General features: G+C 37.0%; 1 protein-coding gene across 2 annotated transcripts in view; it reads left to right on the plus strand.

The window, feature by feature from the left end:
- The window catches only part of LOC118197356 (glutamate-gated chloride channel-like), a 52,540-nt gene that overhangs the window by 18,516 nt on the left and 20,674 nt on the right, over positions 1-13,350 (plus strand). The window lies entirely within an intron of this gene.

The following is a 13,350-nucleotide window of genomic DNA, read 5'->3' on the forward strand; positions in this document are numbered from 1 at the left end:
CGTTTGGTATCATTTCCATTATTTTAAAATAATTAGTTATTTTTAAAGATAAAGTATTTTGAAAGTATCTTGAAGCAACCCATTGAATCATTTTTAAAAAATCGGATTCAGATGAAGACCGAAGTTTGCTACTTATATTATACAACAAAATTAACTTAATCTATGTTATAGAGACTAATACTGCACTTTGATCATTCTGAGTGCTCATGTCAAATCCGGAGATCAGATTGCCCTGCCGGAGACTGATCATAAGTAACTGATATTTTATTACGAAAATAATATCATTACATTAATTATATGCTCTAATTGAATAATTGGCCTTGCTTGGACTGCGTAATTCTAATTAATTTTTCTTTGGTATTTCTTTTTCTTTTGGCAGGAGAGTTAGATAATAGTTGTAATAACTTCTGAAAAGATACTTCTGTTTTTAAATGCATTTATGGTTTCTTTATTATAGCGGCATTTTTTTATAGCGTAACAATTTCTCCGTCATATATACTAAAAAAAATTCAGCAAGTTTGCAGATTTTGGCACAAGAGATATTTTTTAAAACCATACGCATGTTACAGTTTGCATGTTTACAATTACATGTTACAAATACCTCAAGTAAACTGTAACAGACGTGGGGCAAATAGTAACTATAGTAGCGACAATATTAGTGACAGACAAATGACAGATTGTTTCCTTTGACACATTTAACGTCTAAAAAATCGATTTTTCTATTTTGAAAAAGTAAACTAGATATAATGAAGTAATTTTCATTCTAAATTTAAACCGAATTTCTAACCAAATGAATCGAAATCTCGAGGCAAGTTGTACTGTGTTACACCATGTAAAGTTGTTATTTAAATTTACCAGACATTTATGATATTAGCCTTTACTGTAACGTCTTCTTTCCGTTTCCTCATCATGATGTAAATGAGTTAGCTAATATTATTTAACCTGAGGGTTTTAAATTTTAACACGAAGCATGTGTCGGGCCTAAAGGTGCACGCTACGTTCAGTTCCTGCGAGCTCTGATAAGTTGTAATTATTCAGCTTTGCGGTATATCGCTGCCTACATTTGAATTTGATATGCCGGTACAGTTACTGAGCCAACTTAGAGGAAGATTTAAATTGTATAGTCCTTGACTACTAGTCAACATTTAAACTTCAATTTGACTGTTGTTTAGTTACGTCCCCACAAGCTGTGTTTGATAGAACAAGATCATGCCCTTATGTTCTGAATTCTGTTTAATAAAAATCTGTATTTAAACAGAACTCAGAACTTCTAACTAACTACAAGGAAATTAATTTATTTCCCATGGTTTGTAGTTACTTTAAACACAATAATAATTCTCTTTACGTCTGATAGGGTAAATATTTCCATATCATGTAAAACACCTCATGAAAGGCGCCAAACAAATTATGGATTATGTCGCAAGACTAGGCAATATTTAGTTCCCTCACAAAAAAAAAAAAAAAAAAAAAAGTAAAATAGCAGGCTCCACAGGCACCAGGAATTCCCATGGAGCAATTTGGGTTCATCTTAAATATATTATGCCCGAGTGTAAATGAAACCATCAGCTATTTTTGATGAAAGAAAAGTGGTAGTAACTTTTCTGGAACAATTAAATTCTCACTTTCTGCTTTACCCGGTTGCAGAATTACACAAGGCCAAGATAGCTACTGCCGCGCTTCGAGGGCAGGCATTGAGTTGATACAAATGCATCGATAAATTTTAATTCGGTGAATCAGGCAGTGAGAATTCTTCCCTCGAGACATTTAAAACCGCCCTTGTGAAAACATTCCCCTTCGTGAAAGAGCGAAATTAGAAGCAGAACTGTTTGAAAGATATCAAACCAAGGTCATAAAACTGGCTGAGTTTATATCGAGAAAAATATAAGCTTATTGTATGGAAAAAATCAGATGCGGAGGTTATCCAAAAATCCAAAAATTGTGTCTAGGTTATCCAAAAATTCTGTCTAGGTTGTTTCCTGAAAATCAGGATTTTGTTGAATTACAAACCCAAGTACGCTAGAATAGTTATTCGCGGTGAATTTCCAAAATAGGCGTTTATTAATGAGTACACAGCAGGACATGAGGAAAGGGCGAGCAAATATTTTCGTAAATCTAGAGCAGAAGAAAGCCCACGGTTCGATGGCAGTAGACGTCTTGATAACAGGAACAAATGTCACCCACCAAAGGCAATCGCCAAAATAAATCGCGAAAGAGGACACAGCCACTCCAAAAAGAAATAAGGCACTCTCAGATTCAACTAATTACAAAGTTCATAAAAACATTTATTCCCTCCAGTGATCCACATTTTGTTACATAGCTATGTAGCTAGCTACTGCATTAACCCAGAAGTTGCGTTATTGGATACAGGAGCGCAAAGTAATTGCTTGGAAGAAAAGATTTTTAAGCAAAACTTTTAAATTTTAAACTTTTTTTTGACGAACGGTTTTTACCATTCTACTTTTTATTGTCGCATGACTACCAGCTTGTAGAAAATTGTGATTGGCTTATCCCAGATAATATTTGAACTCTTCTAAATAAATACCAAGTCAATTTCCCGTCAAGAACGAGAGTTAGTGCACATTTATATGCCGTAGTACAGTGAAATTGCTATAAGCTTACTATTACGAGGCATTTTCGTAATAAGGGGCGTTAATTCTCCAAAGTAATTACTCTCCAAAGCTTTACTCTGAGTGCTTGGATACATTTCGAATAATTCTGCGAACTTCTATTTTAAGGCTGGCCATTTTCTTTTCATTAACACTATTAATTATATTGTTATTATTATATTATCCATCTTTAAGTTCGGCTTAGCTGTTATCTATTTTATTGTAAATGGAAGAAATAATGTGATGATCAAAGTTTCCAAAATCTTTGAAAAAGATGTTGGATTAATTTCCATCGCTCAGGCAAGCTAAATTTTAGAATTTGTCCCTTCTTAATCAGGTGAAGAATTTAAAGCAACTCTTTATGATGAAATTCCCGTGCGTACGAGAGCTAATGTCATTAGGATTATTGACAAGAGATATTAATCTTTTTTAAACACAATTCCATTTGAGTTATAAAGTCAGGAAGTTAAAAAGCTGTATGAAAATAATTCTTTTAAGATGTGCTTTTATTTGCTTCAGGCCGGTCATCCAAAGTCCATCAAAATCTGGGACTGAAAGTGGGTTAAAATCCCAATTAACACTATCATACGTTAGATAATTTGAAAACTTCCACTGGATAAATGTTATTTCACAATTTTCTTAGCTTCTAGAAAAGTTTTATCTCTTTCAGAAAGTAGTTCTTGAGGGCAGCAAATTTTGGGACGATGTCTGAGGTGTTTCAAAAGTGATATGAATCAAAAATTCTAAATACCCTTAGTAGCAAAGTTGAAGTTTAAATTGGATTAATTTCCTTTGGAGACTTTAGAAAAAACATCATTTCTTAATTTTACACCGAATTTCAGTACGTTTTCTTCGTTAAATATCATACTTGCATCCTTAATCTGCATGGCTACATGTTAGTCTTCTATATCTCTATCAGTGTACTAATCTTTTATACTTGTTTCGCTAATACTTGAATCGAGAAACTCAAGATTTCTTAATGGCAAATTTTTGTGTGCCTAGACTACTAAGAATTGAAACATTCGTAGTCCTGCAGTTAATATATTGTTCCATGGTTCATCCGTATGTTTAAGTCAGATTTTAAACACTTCCATGTCTCTTCTTCATGATTAGTTTATCAGGACTTGCGTTCCTCTTAACTTGCTTTGGAAACATGAACTGTCCTGACTCGGAACAGGGAGCTTACTCAAGCTATGTTCAATAAATTGTAAAGTAGACAATACACACAGGAAGGGTATACGAAACCCTTTATTTTTCTATCTTTACAGAGATTTCCGGAACTTCAGAATACAGAGACCAACACTTGTGGTCTTAACGTAAGAATATAAAAACTACTAACTAAAACTCTAACTAAAACTAACTTTGGATTATTATACAAGTGCCTAGCTTTAAGATTGGCCGTTATTTAACAAAATCCGTATGTAGTACAGAGAGCTGCTAAAACTACGATACGTTTAAAATTATCAAGAGGACTAAACCTCTGGCCATTAGTAAAACTTAGGATCCTTACATACTTCCCGCCAGAGTTAATTAGTTTGAAACTGAGGTCTAAAATGACCTTGTTGAAAACTTTTAGCTCTAGAATCTAACGCGAGGCCAATCTTTTACAAACATTTCTCTCTAGAAATTACCTAATCTAGAAATTAAAAAAGTCGTTTTTACATTATCAACTCCATGGACAAATAATTTTCATCTGTACCTCATCTATAAACAGGAGTTTCTTAGTTGAATCTGGTTCCTTCCAGAGATCTGGAAGGAAAACTAGTTTAATGAAATGTTACACAATCAAATGGCAAGTAACATGAATACTTATATTTCTCTTTCAAAGTTCTTATTTCATTCATGACGTTATTTAATTATCTCCCCGTGCTCTCTGACATGTGTTGTAAAGAAAAACACCAAACACGTGCGTGTCTATGTACAAGTGTTCAACACTACCGCCAGCAATCAAAACACTAACGTGTTAAAATTCAACATAAGAAGACCTCAGAACACACCTTATATTCATCTCTAAACCCTGAGGTACTATTCTGAAAAGTGGCTAACTCTGAAGTGTAGCGTCAGAGAGCCTAACTATATTCATTCAACCTTTAACACATATTCACAATAATTTGCTCTTTTCACAGTCACACCAATAAGCTAAAATTTTTTGCATTACTCTAGTATTTTCACTTTTAACATATCACAGTATTTCTTAACTTTTAATATAACAGTTCACATTGTATATAAGGACATATTAACGTGCCGTTAATTTTACGTATTTTAAAACATACATTAGTAGTATATTGTTTGTTAACTTCTATTCTTTTCCAAGCAAGTGCCAATTCTTCTATATTGAAATACTACATTTCAAAAGTCTTTCAGACTAAAACTTCTTTCTTGCCAGAATCTTTTAAATAAAATTTTATACAATAATTTTTACAATTTTCTTAAGGTACCTTTCTCAAAGATTATCAATGCTTTTACAATATTCAAGTATTTACACATTCCTATTATACAATAATTTTAGTTTTACTCGCGAGTAATTGAAAAACATAATACCAAAATAGGTAACAACTCATTTCTCGCCTTTTTGGCGATAAAGGTAGGCCTCACATGAGGTAAAACTTCTTCAATTCTGCCACTTGCAGTAAGAATGAAAAATTAACTTAAAAGTTTCAAAGTAACATAAAGTTTTACTTATCTTTGTGATATTCAGACATCCTTTTTTTCTGCCCAGTCCTGGAAAGTGGCGAAGACTACAGTCTGGTTGATCTTCCGTCTTGTGCGGGTTCGCCCTTCGGTTCCTTCTTCCATGAGCTTTCTTTTTCTTCCAGTTCGGCCACCCTTGAAGACCTTCTTTTAAGCATCTGCTTGTGGTCTCGGCCGTTTGATGGCAGCTGGTCTTGGCGGAACCGGAACAACTCTCTCTCGTTGTTGCCTGGATCTCGTTGCTGGCTGCTCAAACTTTTCTTGCTTCTTTGTATCTGCAGCTGGTTTTCCTTCATCAATTCGTCGACATTTGCTGCGTAGACTCCTATCCGATGGGTAGATCTTCCGTTTTGGAGCCCTGTTATAGTTGTTGCCATTTCTCCTGGCTCTCTTTGCATTAGTCAAACTTCTTCCTTCTTCATTCTGGGGGTGGTCGTGCCCTCTTTTTTCTGGTCGGTGGAACGGCTTCTTTTTCTTGTTACCTTCAGTTTTCCAACGGGGAAACCTTCTTTTCAATTGCTCCTGTCTACTCATGGCTTGCCCTTGTGATTGTCGTTGTTCCACCTCTGGACATTGTCCCTGCCGTGCCGGATCCTGCAAAAGATCTTGAAATATTGGCATTTTATTACGATTATAAAATGGTTTTATCTGGTCAAAGTTTGCGGTGCAGGTTTCACCATTCCTGGCTTTTAACACCACTACAGCCTGATTTATTTTTTTCTATGGCATATGGTCCTTCAAATCGTGGAAAAAAATTTGGCGGTTTTATCTTCTGGTGCTGAAGAAAGTGAATGCTTAATTTTTAATACTTCATCTCCTACTTTATAAGTTACTCCCCGTCGTTTCATATAATAATAATAGAGCTTCTGTTTTCTTTGTTCTACATCAGTGTTCTTTTTTGCTTCTTTAATTAATATTTCTATATCACCCATTTTAAATTCTGGGGCTCTTTGTTGAACATAAAATAATTTATCTAACGGCGTTATAATCTTTCTGCCTAAAAATAACTCAGCAGGAGTTTTGCCCGTTGTATCATGTTTTGCGGTCCTAAGGGCGAAAGCAAATTCATTGACATAGTTATCCCAGCTTTTATGAAAATTTTTAACATAACTACGGATAATTTTCACTATATTTCTATTGACCCGTTCCGCTATATTTGATTGCGGCCGATACGGGACCGCTTTTAAATGACGTTTGCCCAGTTTTTGGCACATGTCTTCAAATACATTACTTACAAATTGAGGACCATTATCCGATATAACTTTTAGGGGCGCACCGTATTTTAAAATATATTTATTTAAAATAGAATCAGTAACTAATTTCGCGGAGGCTCGTTTTAAGGGAAAAATTTCGGTCCACTTACTAAAATGATCAACCATAACAAGGAGATACCGACTTTTATTTAACTGACTTTTCGGGAAAGGGCCCAATAAATCGATGCCAATTATTTCATTTTGAAATTCCGATTTAATGCTATTTAGAAACCCGGCCGGGCGGAAATTAATATAATTAACTGCTTGACATGTTGGGCAGGACTGGACATACGCCCTTGTTAACTTTTGCAGCTCAGTAAAATAAACTTCTTCGCGTACGCGTTGGATGGTTTTTCGAATACCAGCATGAGAAGCTAAAGGGGAGTCGTGCAACTCCTGCAGTATATTTAATCTAAGACTAGCTGGGATAACAGGTCGAAATTTGTTGTTGGAATTCGTAGTTTTTGTATAAAATAATAGACCATCTATTAGTTCGTAATGGGCCGCCCTATTTCTTATCGCCACAATATCTTGGTGGCTAAAATTTTCAGGATCTTTTAAATAATCATAAATATTTTTAAATTCCGGATCCTTACCCAGTTCGGTTATTACAGTTTCTCGGGAATGTATCGTACATGCTGTGAGCATTGCCACCTTTGCAGTATTACCTACTTCATCAATTTTTATTCTGGATAGGGCATCTGCTACGATATTTTCCTTTCCGGGGGTGTGCTTAATTACCAGATTATACTCTTGTAACTTGAGTGCCCATCTTATTAACCTTGGGGATAAGTTTTTCCCTGAGTACAATCTAGTTACCGCCGCATGATCAGAATACACTGTTATTGGCGCCCTTCCAAAATTGACTCGGAACTTTTGCACTGCTAACAGAACTGCAAGTGCCTCTCTCTCAGTCGCGGAATAATTTCTTTGTGTTTGATTTAAAGTTCTACTAAAAAATGCCACGGGCTGCTGATTTTGCGAAAGTACAGCTCCTACCGTATAATCCAAAGCATCCGCTGAAATTTCTAAATTCTCATCGTTCTCAGGAAATTTCAAAACAGGGGCTTGCGTTAATGCTTGCTTTAATTTTTCAAAAGCACTATTGGCATCGGCCGTCTACGAGAATCTTGCCTTTTTCCTTTTTAATTTTAACAATGGTTCAGCAATAGCTGCAAAATCTTTTATAAAGGACCTATAATATGAACAAAGTCCTAGAAAAGAAGAGAGCTTCTTCGCCGTATTTGGCGGCGGATACTTTTGCACAGCGATTATTTTTGATTCGTCTGTCTCGATTCTTTTCTGAGATATTTTGTAACCTAAGTATTTTAAATTCAGGGGCTGCAAATTTGCACGTTTCGACATTAACTTTTAGACCGGCCTCATTTAATAATGAAAACACCTGTCTTAAATCCTGTACATGTTGGTCGAGATTATCACTAGTAATAATGATATCGTCTAAATAGATAAATGTGGTCTTTCCTAGAACAGGCCTTAGCACAATGTCCATACATCGCTGAAATGTTGCCGGTGCCCCTGAAAGGCCAAACGGCAAACGCAAGAATGCATAATTGCCAGACTTGGTTATAAAAGCAGTCTTAGGCACATCTTCTGGTTTAACACCTATTTGAAAATAACCAGTCGTTAAATCTAACGTAGTCATGTATTTTGTAGAAGTTATGTTCGTTAAAATTTCTTCAATAATAGGTAACGGATATACCGGATATTTACTCATGGAGTTGAATTTACGATAGTCAATTGCAAAACGCCACCTTTTCGGATGTGTTACTGGATAGTCATTATTTTTCTTGCATAACACAACCGGGCTAGCATAACTACTTGAGATGGCCGTTATGATCTTTTTACGTAACATATCTCGAATGTGCCACTCTATAATTTTTTCTTTATTCTTATTGTACCGATACGGCTTGTGGCGAACTGGCAGTGAATCTCCTGTGTCGATACTATGGTTAGTAACTTGAGTAAATCCGGGAATATCACTAAATAACGAAGAAAATTCACTTACCACTTGGCGAATTTTTTGTTGCTCTCCCGTAGGCAGGTGGTTGAGCTTTAACGTGGGTGGTTCTCTTTTTTCTTCCACAACGGGTTTCATGGTCAGCTTAAGGGACGCTTGGTTAAAATCTAGCATTGCTTCTGCCTCTGAAAGAAAATCTATCCCTAGAATCACATGCGCTTATAGATTTTTTACGATAAAAAACATGATCTTTACTTGCTCGTCCTTAATGCGAATATATAATGGTATTTTACCTATGCATTTGCATCTTTCTCCCTGCGCAGCTAACATTGTCGTATTATCCGAATTATATATTCTGTATCTACGGAAATACTTCCTAAAAAAATCTTCTGACACACAGGAACACTGCGCGCCTGTATCCAGGAGTGCGGTGGCTGGGATGCTGTTCACCAAAACTTCAATCTTTGGAAGAGTCAAATTTTTCACAATAACTGTATTTAACTTGAAGGAAGAGGGGTTTTCTTGGCCTTCGGATTTCCGCACCCTCCCGTCAGCAGAAATCCGTTTTAGTTTAGATTTTCTTTGTTCCTTTACATGCCTTGCTTCTCTTTCCGCTGGCCTTCAGACTTTTTTTCTGGCTTACTATTGAACTGTCGACGTTCGCCGGTTGTTTTTGGATACTCAGGTTTCCTTGCCAACTGATTCGATTTGCTTCCGTAGCCGTGTTCTTGCCTTTGCTGTGGTCTTGGCGCAACAAATTGGTTTCATTGTTCATACTGGCGTCTTCTTTCAATGTCCGACGTTCTTCTACTTTCAAACTGGATTGCTAGCTCAAATAACTTTCCAGTGTAGTCGGATTCCTTAATACAATAAAGTCTTGTACTTGGGGAAGTAACCTCGGCAAAATCACTTGGATTATCTCAGGATTCGGACGGCTTCCATACAAGAGTTTAAGGACCTGAATGTTTCTTAAAATAAAGCTTGAGAGATTTTCAATTCGTTGCTGGTATATGCTGAAGAGTTCCGCTTTTAATTTTGAACAATTTCTTACGACAGGGAAGGCTTTTACTAAGGCGGTCTTAAAATTTTCGTAAGTATAGGTGGGACTTCCTGCTTGACCCAAGAGACTTCTGCCTATACATTTAAACCAATTAAGCGCTTGGCCCCTCAAAGCGCTGGTAGCTAAGGTGACTTTCTGGAATTCATGGACTGGATACAGCATGAAGGGGTCATTCAATTTTCCCAAAAAACTGGTTACCGGTGAGTTTCCATTAAATGTTGCTTCTGATTTCATCGATGCGCGCATGGTTTGGACGATGTACCCAAATCCTTCCAGGGCGGCAGCTGGCATTTCTGGATTCTGAGCCGCTTCTGCAGGCACCACAGGTTCTTCTTGAAACTCGGCCATGGTTATTCTTCTTCGTCGGGCGCCACTATCAGGACTTGTGTTCCTCTTAACTTGCTTTGGAAACATGAACTGTCCTGACTCGGAACAGGGAGCTTACTCAAGCTATGTTCAATAAATTTTGAAGTAGACAATACACACAGGAAGGGTATACGAAACCCTTTATTTTTCTATCTTTACAGAGATTTCCGGAACTTCGGAATACAGAGACCAACCACTTGTGGTCTGAACGTAAGAATATAAAAACTACTATCTAAAATTCTAACTAAAACTAACTTTGGATTAATATACAAGTGCCTAGCTTTAAGATTGGCCGTTATTTAACAAAATCCGTAGGTAGTACAGAGAGCTGCTAAAACTACGTTTAAAATTATCAAGAGGACTAAACCTCTGGCCTTGAAGGCAACCAGCAACCGAGTAAAACTACTATCGCAAGCGGCTTGCAATAACACTTTCCTCTCTCTTGCTTGGCAAAAAACCACAACTTAAGTACTTGGCGTTAGCAAGACAAATTTGCATAAATAAGTTAAAGCTTTTAATTCTGGCCGGAAGTAGAAAATAAGAAGTGATAGTAAAGATTTAAAATAAAATAAACGTTAGTAAAACTTAGGATCCTTACATGTTATTCCAGACGCATAAGTTGTTAAGAGTTCTTTCCGTATGACTTTGAAGTTTAATTATGGAACTAAATCTTTAATAATGAAGCAGATTTCAGTTCCCAAATCAGTTACAGTCCTAACGAATTTTGACTTATTTTGATGTTGCTCAGTAACTGAACAAGTTTGCAATATAAAAACCCTTTTTAATTGCAGTAATACTACACTGGGAATTAGGTAGGACAGAATGAGTTTCTGGATTGTCTTTATTTATTTTTTTTTATTTTATTTTATTTTATTTTATTTTATTTATTTATTTATTTTTTTTGCAAAACAAAATAATTTTAAATGACTGTAACGTTTTAAGTTTACACAAGTATTTACACAGTTTTAGATTTACACTAGTCACTTAAATGTAAATTCGGAGACATTTAAAACATTTACCTTCTTTTTTATCATTTTCCCCTTTTGCTCATCCAAAAAAATTACGCATTTCATATTAACATTTTCATAAAAAATATGCACACTTTTTTAGTACTGTATTAAAAACAGTGGTTGTCCGACTATTATTTTTAAGTTGTATATTTTTCTCTCAGCGATGTATTTGGTGTAGTTACTGCTTCTACATACGCAACCCGACATTGAAAATGTAACACCGAGAAAGAGTGACCCGAAAATTATACAAATTTCAGTGTAGAACGCAAGCCACCAAGTAATGTGAATGATTTGAAACGCGCAGCTCTCCAGCGCACATTGAGAAAGATATAAGGGAAGGAAACTCAAGAATGTGGTCGCCCAGACGGTATAGTGGTTAGGAAAGCCTGACTGCGATACCGAAGGTCCCGGTTTCAAATCCCGGAGAAGGCATGGATATAAAATTGTCTGTCTCTTCATAGGATGTAACGGTGGCCGCCTATTAGGTAATAACGCCGCAATAAAATGGCCTCCACTTCTGGCCTTAAGAGTGGCTAATGCCGTTATAGGCAAGACATTGGGGAACCTGCAGAATGTTCAGTTTCCGTGCCTTTATTTCTGTTAAGGAAATCGTCGTATAAAATTTGTTCTTGTCTCAGAGAAAGCGTGTAACGACAGAGAATGCCATGACGTCGTCAGCGGAGCCATTTCCAGCAGACAGACGATTCTACGAGGGGCATGGTATTAGTGAACGTGCTTACTGGTAAACTGATAGGTGTACTTACATAATGAACATGCTTACTGAGAAGGGCAGGTTGGTCTGTAAAGCGAATTTCAGCTGACACACACCTGGACGCGTCCACAGTGCACCAGCTGTGGCGACGATGACTGGAAAAAGGAAATGTGGCAAGTTCGAGGGGTGCCAGTGCAGCCAGACTGACATCAGCACGCGTGAATCGATGCATCAGCCTACAGGAGGTGGCACACCCGCCAGTCTCTTTTACCTCCATTCTGCAGCATGTTCAGGACATGCTGCAGTTCGGCAGTTCAGGCATGCTGGTCGTTCCCATTTCAACCAGAATCATTTACCGTCGCACTCGTCGCATCTGTTAAGAAGACTGCCATTAACTCCATATCATAGGTCCCCAACGTCTGCAAAGGTGCCAGACTCGAGCGATGTGGACGACGGAATGGCACAAGATCGTGTTCTTAGATGAGTCACGCTTCTGTTTCTCCAATGATAGCCGCCACGTACGAGTGTGGCGTTGATGTGGAGACAGGTCCAATCATTCAACAGTTGTGGAATGCTCCACCACGCTACTACGCTGCATCATGGTTTGGGGGCGCCATTGCTTACGATTCCAGGTCACCTTTATTGCGTATTCAGGACACTATGACGGCCCAGCAATACATGGATGATGTGCTACTGTCGATGACACATTCCTACCTTCAGGGAGTGTCCAATGCCTTTTATCAGCATGATAACTCCCGACCACACACTGCTCGCATCAGCCAACGTGCTCTGCAAGGTGTACACATGCTTCTTTGGCCACCGTTCTCTCCTGATCTCTCACTGATCGAACACATATGGGATGTGATTGGACACCATTTGCAGATCTTGCTATTGCCGTGTTCAGAAGACGAACTTTGTCAAATGGTTGACAGGGAATGGAGAGCTCTTCCTCAGTACACCATCCGTAGTCTCACTAACGCTGTACCTAGATATGTCGCTTTGTGTAATGCCGTCGAAGATGGTCCTGCAACCTACTCAGCCGAAGCTGTTCTCGCTGCGTATTATGCATAATTATTTCGAAATAAAGATCACTTATTGTTCGTTGCTGTCTTTCTCTGTTTGCTGAGTTTCATCACTTTTTGGCCACTTTTTCTTCGTGCTCCATTTTCAATGCAGGGTAGTGTACTTAGCGATTCTGAGTTTAAATCTCAATTTCTGAATGTTTCGTTTCTCTGCACTTGAGCTAATGTTTCATAAACTTGATTAATTTTGTTACTTCAGTATTGTCTTTTGATGTAAGATTCCTGCGAAAAAATAACATTGATTCTTCAGATAATAATTTTAAAATTATAGGAATCAATAAGTGTCCGTAATTACCGCTTTTACATCTAGTTTCATTTTCTCATGTTTATTTCTTAATCATCAGATAACTTTTACAAATCCTTCGATTCAAAGCGTGCTTATAGAAGTTTATTCATATCATTATTAGTCCAAAGGGATTTGAATCCCGAAGGACTATTAGTTTCGTTTTGGCATTTTGCGTCGGACGGATAAATGTCGGTTCACTTTTCAAACTGTTGCCATAAAATGTTAGAGTCCTACATTATATTTGAAGAAATTAAATAATGAAAATCTGCGTAAATGTATGTATATTTCTCACATTGTCATAAAATA

Source organism: Stegodyphus dumicola, chromosome 4, assembly GCF_044657685.1.
Source record: "Stegodyphus dumicola isolate Sdum_Otavi_A_Nest chromosome 4, ASM4465768v1".
Lineage (NCBI taxonomy): Eukaryota > Metazoa > Arthropoda > Arachnida > Araneae > Eresidae > Stegodyphus > Stegodyphus dumicola.